This window comes from Oncorhynchus nerka, linkage group LG4 (assembly GCF_034236695.1).
Source record: "Oncorhynchus nerka isolate Pitt River linkage group LG4, Oner_Uvic_2.0, whole genome shotgun sequence".
Lineage (NCBI taxonomy): Eukaryota > Metazoa > Chordata > Actinopteri > Salmoniformes > Salmonidae > Oncorhynchus > Oncorhynchus nerka.
Window position 1 is genome coordinate 99184584 of NC_088399.1, and position 14170 is coordinate 99198753.

Sequence of the window (14170 nt, forward strand, 5' to 3'; positions counted from 1 at the left end):
TTCAAGGAGAAGAGACAGCTAACCCACATACCCAAGAGAGGTTAAAGGAGAAGAGACAGCTAACCCACATACCCTAGAGAGGTTCAAGGAGAAGAGACAGCTAACCCACATACCCTAGAGAGGTTAAAGGAGAAGAGACAGCTAACCCACATACCCTAGAGAGAGAGAGGTTAAAGGAGAAGAGACAGCTAACCCACATACCCTAGAGAGGTTAAAGGAGAAGAGACAGCTAACCCACATACCCTAGTGAGGTTCAAGCACATTTCTGCAGCATTAGTAACGATCAATACATGTTGATGATGTCATTCCTGTGCTGTTTGTAACTACCCTGGTAGGTTGACTGATAACCTGAACCAGGTTACAGGCACTGGTTGCAGTTTGAAGTTTTTTCCTGAGTGGGCAGCTTGATGAAAGCCAGTCAATATTTAAATCACCCAGAAAATATACTTCTCTGTTGATATCACATACATTATAAGGCATTTAACACATTATCCAGATACTGACAATTAGCACTCGGTGGTCTATTGCAGCTTCCCACCAGAATGGGCTTTAGGTGAGGCAGATGAACCTGTAGCCATATTACTACAACAGTATTTAACAAAAAGCTTTAAGCTTTAAATAAGCTTTAATTAAGCTTTACACTAATGTGGTTCTGAAAAAAAAACACCTCCACCTTTGGAATTTCTGCTTTTCTGTAGATGTTATAACCATGTAATTCTACCACTGAATCCTCAAAAGTATTGTCTGAGTGAGTTTCAGAGATATCAATGTCATCCGTTACTAGCAAGTTATTGACCTCATGGACCTTGTTTCTCAGGCTACATATGTTAATATGGGCTATTTTTAGCACTTTCCTGGTTGCTTGACTGTTTTTAATGCTTTACTGGGAAGCGTATTAGAGGTAGACTTACTCATGTTATTTACATTGGAGTTGATAGTGCAGGGTGAGCAGCACAGAGTGGTCTTCCTACTATTGCACACTGCCTCAGTGATAACAGTGTAACTCTGGTTCATAGGCTCATGATTACATATAACCTCCATATGTCTATCCTTATTAATATGTATCAGCTCCATATTTATCAGCTCCATATGTATCAGCTCACAGTAATTTAATCTTCATCCTGAAGAAGACGCAGTGATGCCGAAACGTAGATGTTTTTTTTATCCAATAAATGACTGGGAGGTTATGCATGTGGACTGTGCGACTCTCTTAGTTTTATAGTTTACAGTTTGTTTACTGTCTGCACCTCGACACTAAATTATTTTCTCTGGGTGTGCGCCAGCTCGTGATTTTTTATAAGACTATGATGGAAAGGAAACAGCTACGTCTTCGGGAGCATTACTAAAAATGTTTTGTCAACACAGAGAGACTCACTTAGGATGCTAGGAAGGCTTGTGTGTGTCGCTGTGTCCCTCCCTCCCTCCCTTCCTCCCTTCCTTCCTTCCTTCCTTCCTTCCTTCCTTCCTTCCTTCCTTCCTTCCTTCCTTCCATCCTTCCTTCCTTCCTTCCTTCCTTCCTTCCTTCCTTCCTTCCTTCCTTCCTTCCTTCCTTCCTTCCTTCCTTCCTCCCTCCCTCCCTCCCTCCCTCCTTCCATCCTGCCTCCCTACTCTCCCCCCTCTGTCTCCTGTTCTCTCTCCATGTGTAGAGGACAGCAGATTGAGATGTGTTCTGAGGCATTCCGTTCCGTGCGACACTTGTCATGGGCCAGGTGGCAAGGCAGAGGGTCACAGGGGGCGTAGGGACGGGCACAGATGGCAGCACAGGTGTGGTGATACCACCACATCAAGCACAGCCGTTTCCCCCGTCTAAACACACTCTGCTGTGTGTCCATCACAACGTAATGCCACACACACACACACACACACACACACACACACACACACACACACACACACACACACAGGGAGGCACACACACACACACACACACACACACACACAGGAAGGCACACACACACAGGACGGCACACACACACACAAGAAGGCACACAAACACACAAGAAGGCACACAAACACAAGTGGTCAGGCATGCACACATGCACCCACACACACACACACACACACACACACACACACACACACACACACACACACACACACTCAAATACACTCAAATACAAACACCCCCACACACACTCAAACACACACACACACCCACACACACACACACACATACACAAACACTCAAACACACACCCACACACATACCCAAACACTCAAACACACACCCACACACATACACAAACACTCAAACACACACCCACACACACACACACATACACAAACACTCAAACACACACCCACACACACACACAGTGCAAACAACCTATTCAACAGATATCACAGTGAAGGACATTTGGCCATGAACCTATTCTTCAGACGGTTCAGAGATATAGACCTATAGACCCTGGTAGTGCACTACTACCCTATAGACCCTGGTCTAAAGTAGTGCACTACTACCCTATAGACCCTGGTCTAAAGTAGTGCACTACTACCCTATAGACCCTGGTCTAAAGTAGTGCACTACTACCCTATAGACCCTGGTCTAAAGTAGTGCACTACTACCCTATAGGCCCTGGTAGTGCACTACTACCCTATAGACCCTGGTCTAAAGTAGTGCACTACTACCCTATAGGCCCTGGTAGTGCACTACTACCCTATAGGCCCTGGTAGTGCACTACTACCCTATAGACAAAGGTAGTGCACTACTACCCTATAGACCCTGGTAGTGCACTACTACCCTATAGACCCACTACTACCCTATAGACCCTGGTAGTGCACTACTACCCTATAGACCCTGGTAGTGCACTACTACCCTATAGACCCTGGTAGTGCACTACTACCCTATAGACCCTGGTAGTGCACTACTACCCTATAGACCCTGGTAGTGCACTACTACCCTATAGACCCTGGTAGTGCACTAGTGACCCACTACTACCCTATAGACCCTGGTAGTGCACTACTACCCTATAGACCCTGGTAGTGTACCACTACCATATAGACCCTGGTAGTGTACTACTACCCTATAGACCCTGGTAGTGCACTACTACCCTATAGACCCTGGTCTAAAGTAGTGCACTACTACCCTATAGACCCTGGTCTAAAGTAGTGCACTACTACCCTATAGACCCTGGTATACAGTAGTGCACTACTACCCTATAGACCCTGGTCTAAAGTAGTGCACTACTACCCTATAGACCCTGGTCTAAAGTAGTGCCCTACTACCCTATAGACCCTGGTCTAAAGTAGTGCCTTACTACCCTATAGACCCTGGTCTAAAGTAGTGCACTACTACCCTATAGACCCTGGTCTAAAGTAGTGCACTACTACCCTATAGACCCGGGTCTAAAGTAGTGCACTACTACCCTATAGACCCTGCTCTAAAGTAGTGCACTACTACCCTATAGACCCTGGTCTAAAGTAGTGCACTACTAGCCTATATGCCCTGGTCTAAAGTAGTGCACTACTACCCTATAGACCCTGGCCTAAAGTAGTGCACTACTACCCTATAAACCCTGGTCTAAAGTAGTGCACTACTACCCTATAGACCCTGGTCTAAAGTAGTGCACTACTACCCTATAGACCCTGCTCTAAAGTAGTGCACTACTATCCTATATGCCCTGGTCTAAAGTAGTGCACTACTACCCTATAGACCCTGGTCTAAAGTAGTGCCCTACTACCCTATAGGACCTGGTCTAAAGTAGTGCACTACTACCCTATAGACCCTGGTCTAAAGTAGTGTACTACCCTATACATCCCTATAGACCCTGGTCTAAAGTAGTGCACTACCCAGCCCTACTACCCTACCCTGGTCTAAAGTAGTGCACTACAGCCCTATAGACCCTGGTCTAAAGTAGTGTACTATACATCCCACCTCTACATAGTGCACTACAGCCCTATATACCCTGGTCTAAAGTAGTGCACTACTACCCTATAGCCCTATATACCTCCCTACCCTATAGCCCTGGTCTAAAGTAGTGACCCCTGGTCTAAAGTAGTGCACTACTACCCTATAGACCCTGGTCTAAAGTAGTGTACTATACATCACTACTACCTATAGACCCTGGCCTAAAGTAGTGCACTACTACCCTATAAACCCTGGTCAGCCCTACCCTATAGACCCTGGTCTAAAGTAGTGCACTACAGCCCTATAGACCCTGGTCTAAAGTAGTGTACTATACATCCCACCTCACATAGGGCACTAAACAGGTATTGTGTTGCCATTTCAGACAATGGGACAGTAAGGGCACCAGGTTGAGTTGGGGATTTTTTTTTTGTGTAAAATCTTTGTTCCATCGTTTTACCCCTCCCTCCCTCCCTCCTTTCCTTTCCTTTCTCTCTCTCTATCCCTCCCTCCCTCCCTCTCACATGGAAGTTTATTTGTGAGTTATGCTAATAGACCGCTAGGCTAAATAATTAATTTGGGTGTGCATTCAGTGGCCACAGCTCGCCCGTATCAATCATTGATGTCAGAAAATATTGTTGCCTTCATTGTACCATGCAACAATCCCCACAGCCTGTTCTTCACTTCACTGCCCAAATACAACAACCTGACAGCTTGTCAGAGCATGCGATTTCAGCCTGTAAACATCATACCCAACATTTGTGTTAGTTCCATTTATGGGAATCACACACAGACAGAGAGACAGGGAGACAGACAGAGAGACAGAGAGACAGAGAGACAGAAAGACAGAGAGACAGACAGACAGAGAGACAGAGAGACAGACAGACAGAGAGACAGACAGAGAGAGAGACAGACAGAGAGACAGAGACAGAGAGAGACAGAGAGACAGAGAGAGACAGAGAGACAGAAAGACAGAGAGACAGACAGAGAGAGAGACAGACAGAGAGACAGAGAGACAGACAGAGAGAGAGACAGAGAGAGACAGAGAGACAGAGAGACAGAAAGACAGAGAGACAGACAGAGAGAGAGAGACAGAGAGAGACAGAGAGACAGACAGAGAGAGAGAGACAGAGAGACAGACAGAGAGACAGACAGACAGAGAGACAGAGACAGAGAGAGACAGAGAGACAAAGAGAGACAGAAAGACAGAGAGACAGACCGAGAGACAGAGACAGAGAGAGACAGAGAGCGAGAGAGATCCTTGTGTATGAAGTGGCTTAACATACAGCTACAGACTGACTAGGGATGCATGCCTAAAGACACACTGTTCCCTATATAGTGCACTACTTTTCACCAGAGCCATATGGGACCCTAGTCAACAGTAGTACACTATACTGGAAATAGGGTGCCATTTGAGCCACAGGAACATACTGCTGTCTGCCTCCCCTCAGCAGTGTATCTCCTGTCAACATAGCCTTTTCAAACTCATGGCTCCTCTCCCAGGTTCCCACACACTTTGGTAACAGAACACTATATTCTTAGAATTAAGACCGAGTTCTAGATTCTTTCACCGTGTTCTATTCCACAATTTCTATCATAACGCAGCCCACATATTACTTGTCAAATCAAGTTTGATAAAATGCAGGTATGCAAGAAAATTAAAAGCTGAGGATAATGGAACTTATTATGATCATTCTAATATAATAATGGTTTTATTTTCGATGTAATTACATGTCATTAATATCAACGCATTTGTGATATAATTTGTCATTTTAAAAAAAATAAAAAATAAAAAAACAGGAGTAATTAGCGCTGAAGTTAGATTGATTAGTTCCCTCATTGATCTTCATGGTACATTACAAAAGAAGAAGTTGCTATAGTTAATGATGAGCCCAGTTCATTACCATGACAACCCCCTGCACGACTCATCACACCCATTCTACATGCGTCCCAAGTAAACACACTATTCCCTAGATAGTGCACTTATGTTGGTCAGAAGAAGTGGACGACTGTATATAGCGAATAGGGTGCCATTTGGGCCACACCACCACACAATAAGTCTCCTGCAGAGCCCTTCTTCCTTTGACACAAGAAGACCTCACTTTACACGTGAAAATGAACCACCATACGATCATAACTACAGGCTAGCAGAAGCACTCCAGGTAGACACATACTTTCAGAAGCACCAAGACCTTGAGGAGACAAGAAAAAAAAGTGAATAGTGAAATCAACTGACATTTAAATCAACTTTTGTGATTTCTCCACTCAAAAACTTTGCTTATAACTTAACGTGTTAAATTCATTAAAAAGAATGTGAATAAAGTCAAATAAAGTAACATAAAGCGAACTAAATACATGCTATTAAGAAATGTATGAGTTTAAGACAGTTACCACGTAACAAGCACTCAAACAAATTAGGCATTTATATAAACAAACAATGAATAAACATGACTTTTACGGTACTGTATAATTTAGGTTAATTAGCTGAGCTTCAATTCCAAAACAAATAAAGGTTGTCATGACACTTTGTTCAAGTGTACAGACCTCATTATCCTATCAAACTGACCTGTAGCTTTACCTCATTATCCTATCAAACGGACCTGTAGCTTTACCTCATTATCCTATCAAACGGACCTGTAGCTTTACCTCATTATCCTATCAAACGGACCTGTAGCTTTACCTCATTATCCTATCAAACGGACCTGTAGCTTTACCTCATTATCCTATCAAACGGACCTGTAGCTTTACCTCATTATCCTATCAAACGGACCTGTAGCTTTACCTCATTATCCTATCAAACGGACCTGTAGCTTTACCTCATTATCCTATCAAACTGCCCTGTAGCTTTACCTCATTATCCTATCAATCTGACCTGTAGCTGTACCTCATTATCCTATCAAACGGACATGTAGCTTTACCTCATTATCCTATCAAACTGAACTGTAGCTTTACCTCATTATCCTATCAAACTGCCCTGTAGCTTTACCTCATTATCCTATCAATCTGACCTGTATCTGAACCTCATTAACAAACTGACCTGTATCTGAACCTTATTAACAAACTGACCTGTATCTGAACCTGAACAAACTGACCTGTATCTGAACCTGAACAAACTGACCTGTATCTGAACCTGAACAAACTGACCTGTATCTGAACCTGAACAAACTGACCTGTATCTGAACCTCATTAACAAACTGACCTGTATCTGAACCGTATTAACAAACTGACCTGTATCTGAACCTCATTAACAAACTGACCTGTATCTGAACCTTAACAAACTGACCTGTATCTGAACCTGAACAAACTGACCTGTATCTGAACCTCATTAACAAACTGACCTGTATCTGAACCTCATTAACAAACTGACCTGTATCTGAACCTTAACAAACTGACCTGAATCTGAACCGTATTAACAAACTGACCTGTATCTGAACCTTAACAAACTGACCTGTATCTGAACCTTAACAAACTGACCTGTATCTGAACCTGAACAAACTGACCTGTATCTGAACCTTAACAAACTGACCTGTATCTGAACCTCATTAACAAACTGACCTGTATCTGAACCTGAACAAACTGACCTGTATCTGAACCTGAACAAACTGACCTGTATCTGAACCTCATTAACAAACTGACCTGTATCTGAACCTGAACAAACTGACCTGTATCTTTACCTTATTGACAAACTGACCTGTATCTGAACCTCATTAACAAACTGACCTGTATCTGAACCTGAACAAACTGACCTGTATCTGAACCTGAACAAACTGAACTGTATCTGAACCTGAACAAACTGACCTGTATCTGAACCTTATTAACAAACTGACCTGTATCTGAACCTGAACAAACTGACCTGTATCTGAACCTGAACAAACTGACCTGTATCTGAACCTTATTAACAAACTGACCTGTATCTGAACCTGAACAAACTGACCTGTATCTGAACCTGAACAAACTGACCTGTATCTGAACCTTATTAACAAACTGACCTGTATCTTTACCTTATTGACAAACTGACCTGTATCTGAACCTTGGCAATAGTCTATGATTGCTAGTAACAGCTATTAAGAAAATGTTCTACATAATCTTATCTACGTGATTTTCCTGTCTTGTTAGTTGAATGCACTTTAGTAACGCTAAACAGATATGAGCTTCTGTTGAATGAATAAAATGTACATTTTAAACACAAAAACGAGTGAATGACCAATCTCTAGAATTGGACGAGAGTGTGTTCAACAGGCTTCCCATAACAACACAAGTGTTTCTACGATCCTTAACGGCTGAAGTTTGGAAGCAGAGGGGTGGTGGTGGCTATCCAATTAGCTCTATAATTAAGCAAATCACAAGGAAATGTGAATTATACAGACCAATTTATTTTTAATTATACGCTTCCTACAAATGTTGACATTTATTCCCCGCATACCAAATGGCACCCTATCCCCTACATAGCCCATTGGTGCACTATATTGGTTAATAGGTTGCCATTTGGATGCAGTCTACTTAATGACACTCAATGACAGATAAACAATTACACAGAAGCTCATGTTTATGAAAATCTAAAAAATGTTATATTTCATCAGTTACATTTTAATTGATTTATATTATATTTACTTTAATAGGAACAAATTCTTACTTACAATGACGGCTCCCGTCATTACACCCCAGGACGACGGCTCACCCCAGGACGACGGCTCACCCCAGGACGACGGCTCACCCCAGGACACCCCAGGACGACGGCTCACCCCAGGACGACGGCTCACCCCAGGACACCCCAGGACGACGGCTCACCCCAGGACGACGGCTCACCCCAGGACACCCCAGGACGACGGCTCACCCCAGGATGACGGCTCACCCCAGGATGACGGCTCACCCCAGGACAACGGCTCAACCGTCATTACACCCCAGGACGACGGCTCACCCCAGGATGACGGCTCACCACAGGACAACGCCGTGCCAATTGTGAGCCGCCCTAAGGACCTCCCAAATCAAGGCCGGATGTGATGCAACCTGGATTCAAACCAAGTACCGCGGCGACGCCCTCTTGCACTGACATGCGGTGTGTTAGACCAATCAGTATACTCAGAAGATATTACAAGGTATCCCTTGGATAGAGTGATCCTTCTTATAATGAATCATCAACGCCGAACAACAATACGCACACAACATCAAATCAAATCAAATGTATTTATATAGCCCTTCGTACATCAGCTGATATCTCAAAGTGCTGTACAGAAACCCAGCCTAAAACCCCAAACAGCAAGCAATGCAGGTGTAGAAGCACGGTGGCTAGGAAAAACTCCCTAGAAAGGCCAAAACCTAGGAAGAAACCTGGAGAGGAACCAGGCTATGTGGGGTGGCCAAGTCCTCTTCTGGCTGTGCCGGGTGGAGATTATAACATAACATGGCCAAGGTGTTCAAATGTTCATAAATGACCAGCATGGTCGAATAATAATAAGGCAGAACAGTTGAAACTGGAGCAGCAGCATGGCCAGGTGGACTGGGGACAGCAAGGAGTCATCATGTCAGGTAGTCCTGGGGCATGGTCCTAGGGCTCAGGTCAGTTGAAACTGGAACAGCAGCATGGCCAGGTGGACTGGGGACAGCAAGGAGTCATCATGTCAGGTAGTCCTGGGGCATGGTCCTAGGGCTCAGGTCCTCCGAGAGAGAGAGAAAGAAAGAAAGAAAGAAAGAAAGAAAGAAAGAAAGAAAGAGAGAAGGAGAGAATTAGAGAACGCACACTTAGATTCACACAGGACACCCAATAGGACAGGAGAAGTACTCCAGATATAACAAACTGACCCCAGCCCCCCGACACATAAACTACTGCAGCATAAATACTGGAGGCTGAGACAGGAGGGGTCAGGAGACACTGTGGCCCCATCCGAGGACACCCCCGGACAGGGCCAAACAGGAAGGATATAACCCCACCCACTTTGCCAAAGCACAGCCCCCACACCACTAGAGGGATATCTTCAACCACCAACTTACCATCCTGAGACAAGGCTGAGTATAGCCCACAAAGATCTCCGCCACGGCACAACCCAAGGGGGGGGCGCCAACCCAGACAGGATGACCACAACAGTGAATCAACCCACTCAGGTGACGCACCCCCTCCAGGGACGGCATGAGAGAGCCCCAGTAAGCCAGTGACAGTAATAGGGTTAGAGGCAGAGAATCCCAGTGGAAAGAGGGGAACCGGCCAGGCAGAGACAGCAAGGGCGGTTCGTTGCTCCAGAGCCTTTCCGTTCACCTTCCCACTCCTGGGCCAGACTACACTCAATCATATGACCCACTGAAGAGATGAGTCTTCAGTAAAGACTTAAAGGTTGAGACCGAGTTTGCGTCTCTGACATGGGTAGGCAGACCGTTCCATAAAAATGGAGCTCTATAGGAGAAAGCCCTGCCTCCAGCTGTTTGCTTAGAAATTCTAGGGACAATTAGGAGGCCTGCGTCTTGTACGTGTAGGTATGTACGGCAGGACCAAATCAGAGAGATAGGTAGGAGCAAGCCCATGTAATGCTTTGTAGGTTAGCAGTAAAACCTTGAAATCAGCCCTTGCTTTGACAGGAAGCCAGTGTAGAGAGGCTAGCACTGGGTAATATGATCAAATTTTTGGGTTCTAGTCAGGATTCTAGCAGCCGTATTTAGCACTAACTGAAGTTTATTTAGTGCTTTATCCGGGTAGCCGGAAAATAGAGCATTGCAGTAGTCTAACCTAGAAGTGACAAAAGCATGGATACATTTTTCTGCATCATTTTTGGACAGAAAGTTTCTGATTTTTGCAATGTTACGTAGATGGAAAAAAGCTGTCCTCAAAATGGTCTTGATATGTTCTTCAAAAGAGAGCTCAGGGTCCAGAGTAACGCCGAGGTCCTTCACAGTTTTATTTGAGACGACTGTACAACCATTAAGATTAATTGTCAGATTCAACAGAAGATCTCTTTGTTTCTTGGGACCTAGAACAAGCATCTCTGTTTTGTCCGAGTTTAATAGTAGAAAGTTTGCAGCCATCCACTTCCTTATGTCTGAAACACATGCTTCTAGCGAGGGCAATTTTGGGGCTTCACCATGTTTCATTGAAATGTACAGCTGTGTGTCATCCGCATAGCAGTGAAAGTTTACATTATGTTTTCGAATAACATCCCCAAGAGGTAAAATATATAGTGAAAACAATAGTGGTCCTAAACGGAACCTTGAGGAACACCGAAATTTACAGTTGATTTGTCAGAGGACAAACCATTCACAGAGACAAACTGATATCTTTCCGACAGATAAGATCTAAACCAGGCCAGAACATGTCCGTGTAGACCAATTTGGGTTTCCAATCTCTCCAAAAGAATGTGGTGATCGATGGTATCAAAAGCAGCACTAAGGTCTAGGAGCACGAGGACAGATGCAGAGCCTCGGTCCGATGCCATTAAAATGTCATTTACCACCTTCACAAGTGCCGTCTCAGTGCTATGATGGGGTCTAAAACCAGACTGAAGCATTTCGTATACATTGTTTGTCTTCAGGAAGGCAGTGAGTTGCTGCGCAACAGCCTTCTCTAAAATTTTTGAGAGGAATGGAAGATTCGATATAGGCCGATAGTTTTATATTTTCTGGGTCAAGGTTTGGCTTTTTCAAGAGAGGCTTTATTACTGCCACTTTTAGTGAGTTTGGTACACATCCAGTGGATAGAGAGCCGTTTATTATGTTCAACATAGGAGGGCCAAGCACAGGAAGCAGCTCTTTCAGTAGTTTAGTTGGAATAGGGTCCAGTATGCAGCTTGAAGGTTTAGAGGCCATGATTATTTTCATCATTGTGTCAAGAGATATAATACTAAAACACTTGAGCGTCTCTCTTGATCCTAGGTCCTGGCAGAGTTGTGCAGACTCAGGACAACTGAGGTTTAGAGGAATACGCAGGTTTAAAGAAGAGTCCGTAATTTGCTTTCTAATAATCATAATCTTTTCCTCAAAGAAGTTCATGAATTTATCACTGCTAAAGTGAAAGTCATCCTCTCTTGGGGAATGCTGCTTTTTAGTTAGCTTTGCGACAGTATCAAAAAGGAATTTCGGATTGTTCTTATTTTCCTCAATTAAGTTAGAAAAATAGGATGATCGAGCAGCAGTAAGGGCTCTTCGGTACTGCACGGTACCGTCCTTCCAAGCTAGTCGGAAGACTTCCAGTTTGGTGTGGCGCCATTTCCGTTCCAATTTTCTGGAAGCTTGCTTCAGAGCTCGGGTATTTTCTGTGTACCAGGGAGCTAGTTTCTTATGAGAATTTTTTTTTAGTTTTTAGGGGTGCAACTGCATCTAGGGTATTGCGCAAGGTTAAATTGAGATCCTCAGTTAGGTGGTTAACTGATTTTTGTCCTCTGGCGTCCTTGGGTAGGCAGAGGGAGTCTGGAAGGGCATCAAGGAATCTTTGTGTTGTCTGTGAATTTATAGCACGACTTTTGATGTTCCTTGGTTGGGGTCTGAGCAGATTATTTGTTGCAATTGCAAACGTAATAAAATGGTGGTCCGATAATCCAGGATTATGAGGAAAAACATTAAGATCCACAACATTTATTCCATGGGACAAAACTAGGTCCAGCGTATGACTGTGACAGTGAGTGGGTCCAGAGACATGTTGGACAAAACCCACTGAGTCGATGATGGCTCCGAAAGCCTTTTGGAGTGGGTCTGTGGACTTTTCCATGTGAATATTAAAGTCACCAAAGATTAGAATATTATCTGCAATGACTACAAGGTCCGATAGGAATTCAGGGAACTCAGTGAGAAACGCTGTATATGGCCCAGGAGGCCTGTAAACAGTAGCTATAAAAAGTGATTGAGTAGGCTGCATAGATTTCATGACTAGAAGCTCAAAAGACGAAAACGTCATTTTTTTTTTTGTAAATTGAAATTTGCTATCGTAAATGTTAGCAACACCTCCGCCTTTGCGGGATGCACGGGGGATATGGTCACTAGTGTAGCCAGGAGGTGAGGCCTCATTTAAAACAGTAAATTCATCAGGCTTAAGCCATGTTTCAGTCAGGCCAATCACATCAAGATTATGATCAGTGATTAGTTCATTGACTATAATTGCCTTTGAAGTAAGGGATCTAACATTAAGTAGCCCTATTTTGAGATGTGAGTATTGTAACATGTAAAGTATTGGTCCCATTCTCCATGAGCTGACATAAAAGATCACAGACATTTTTCTTAGGTACAAAAATGTGCTCTCAAGTTTAGTTTAAATCCTTTTTAGCGATCGTTTCTCCTTTGCCAAGATAATCTATCCACCTGACAGGTGTGGCATATCAAGAAGCTGATTAAACAGCATTATAAACTGGGTGGTTCGAGGCCTGAATGCTGATTGGCTGACAGACGTGGTACATCACAGGTATTTTACTAATTACGTTGGTAACCAGTTTATAATAGCAATAACGCACCTCGGGGGTTTGTGGTATATGGCCAATATACAACGACTAAGGGCTGTGTGCAGGCATTCAGCATTGTGACGTGCCTAAGAACAGCCCTTAGCCGTGGAATACTGGCCATATACCACACCTCCTCGTCATTATTGCTTAATTATCATTACAAAAGTGCACCTTGTGCTTAGGACAATGAAATGTGTAGTTACTCTAAAAGGTGTAGTTTTGTCAAACAACGCAATGCTACAGATGTCTCAAGTTTTGAGGTAGTGTGCAATTCTCATGCTGACTTCAGGAATGTCCACCAGAGCCGCTGCCAGAGAATTGAACGTTAATTTCTCTACCATAAGCCGCCTCCAACGTTGTTTTAGAGAATTTGACAATAAGTCAAACAATCACAGACCACTTCTATGGCATTGTGTGGGCGAGCAATTTTCTGACGTCAACATTGTGAACAGAGTGCCCCATGGTGGCAGTGGGGTTATGGTATGGGGCAGGCATAAGCTACGGACAAAAAACACATTTGCATTTTATCGATGGCAATATGAATGCACGGAGATACCGTGACAAGATCTTGAGGCCCGTTGTCGTGCCATTCATCCCACGCGATCACCTCATCTTTCAGCATGATAATGCACGGCCCCATGTCCCCAACATCTGAAAGCTGAAAATGTCCCAGATTCTTCCACGGCCTGCATACTCACCAGACATGTCACCCATTGAGCATGTTTGGGATGCTCTGGATAGACATTGCACTGCCATTGAAGAAGAGTGGGACAACATTCCACAGGTCACAATCAACAACCTGATCAACTCTATGCTGCATGAGGTAAAGGGTGGTCACACCAGGTATGGACTGGTTTTCTGATCCACATCCCTACCTTTTTTTGTTGTAAAGGTATCTGCGACCAACAGTATTCCC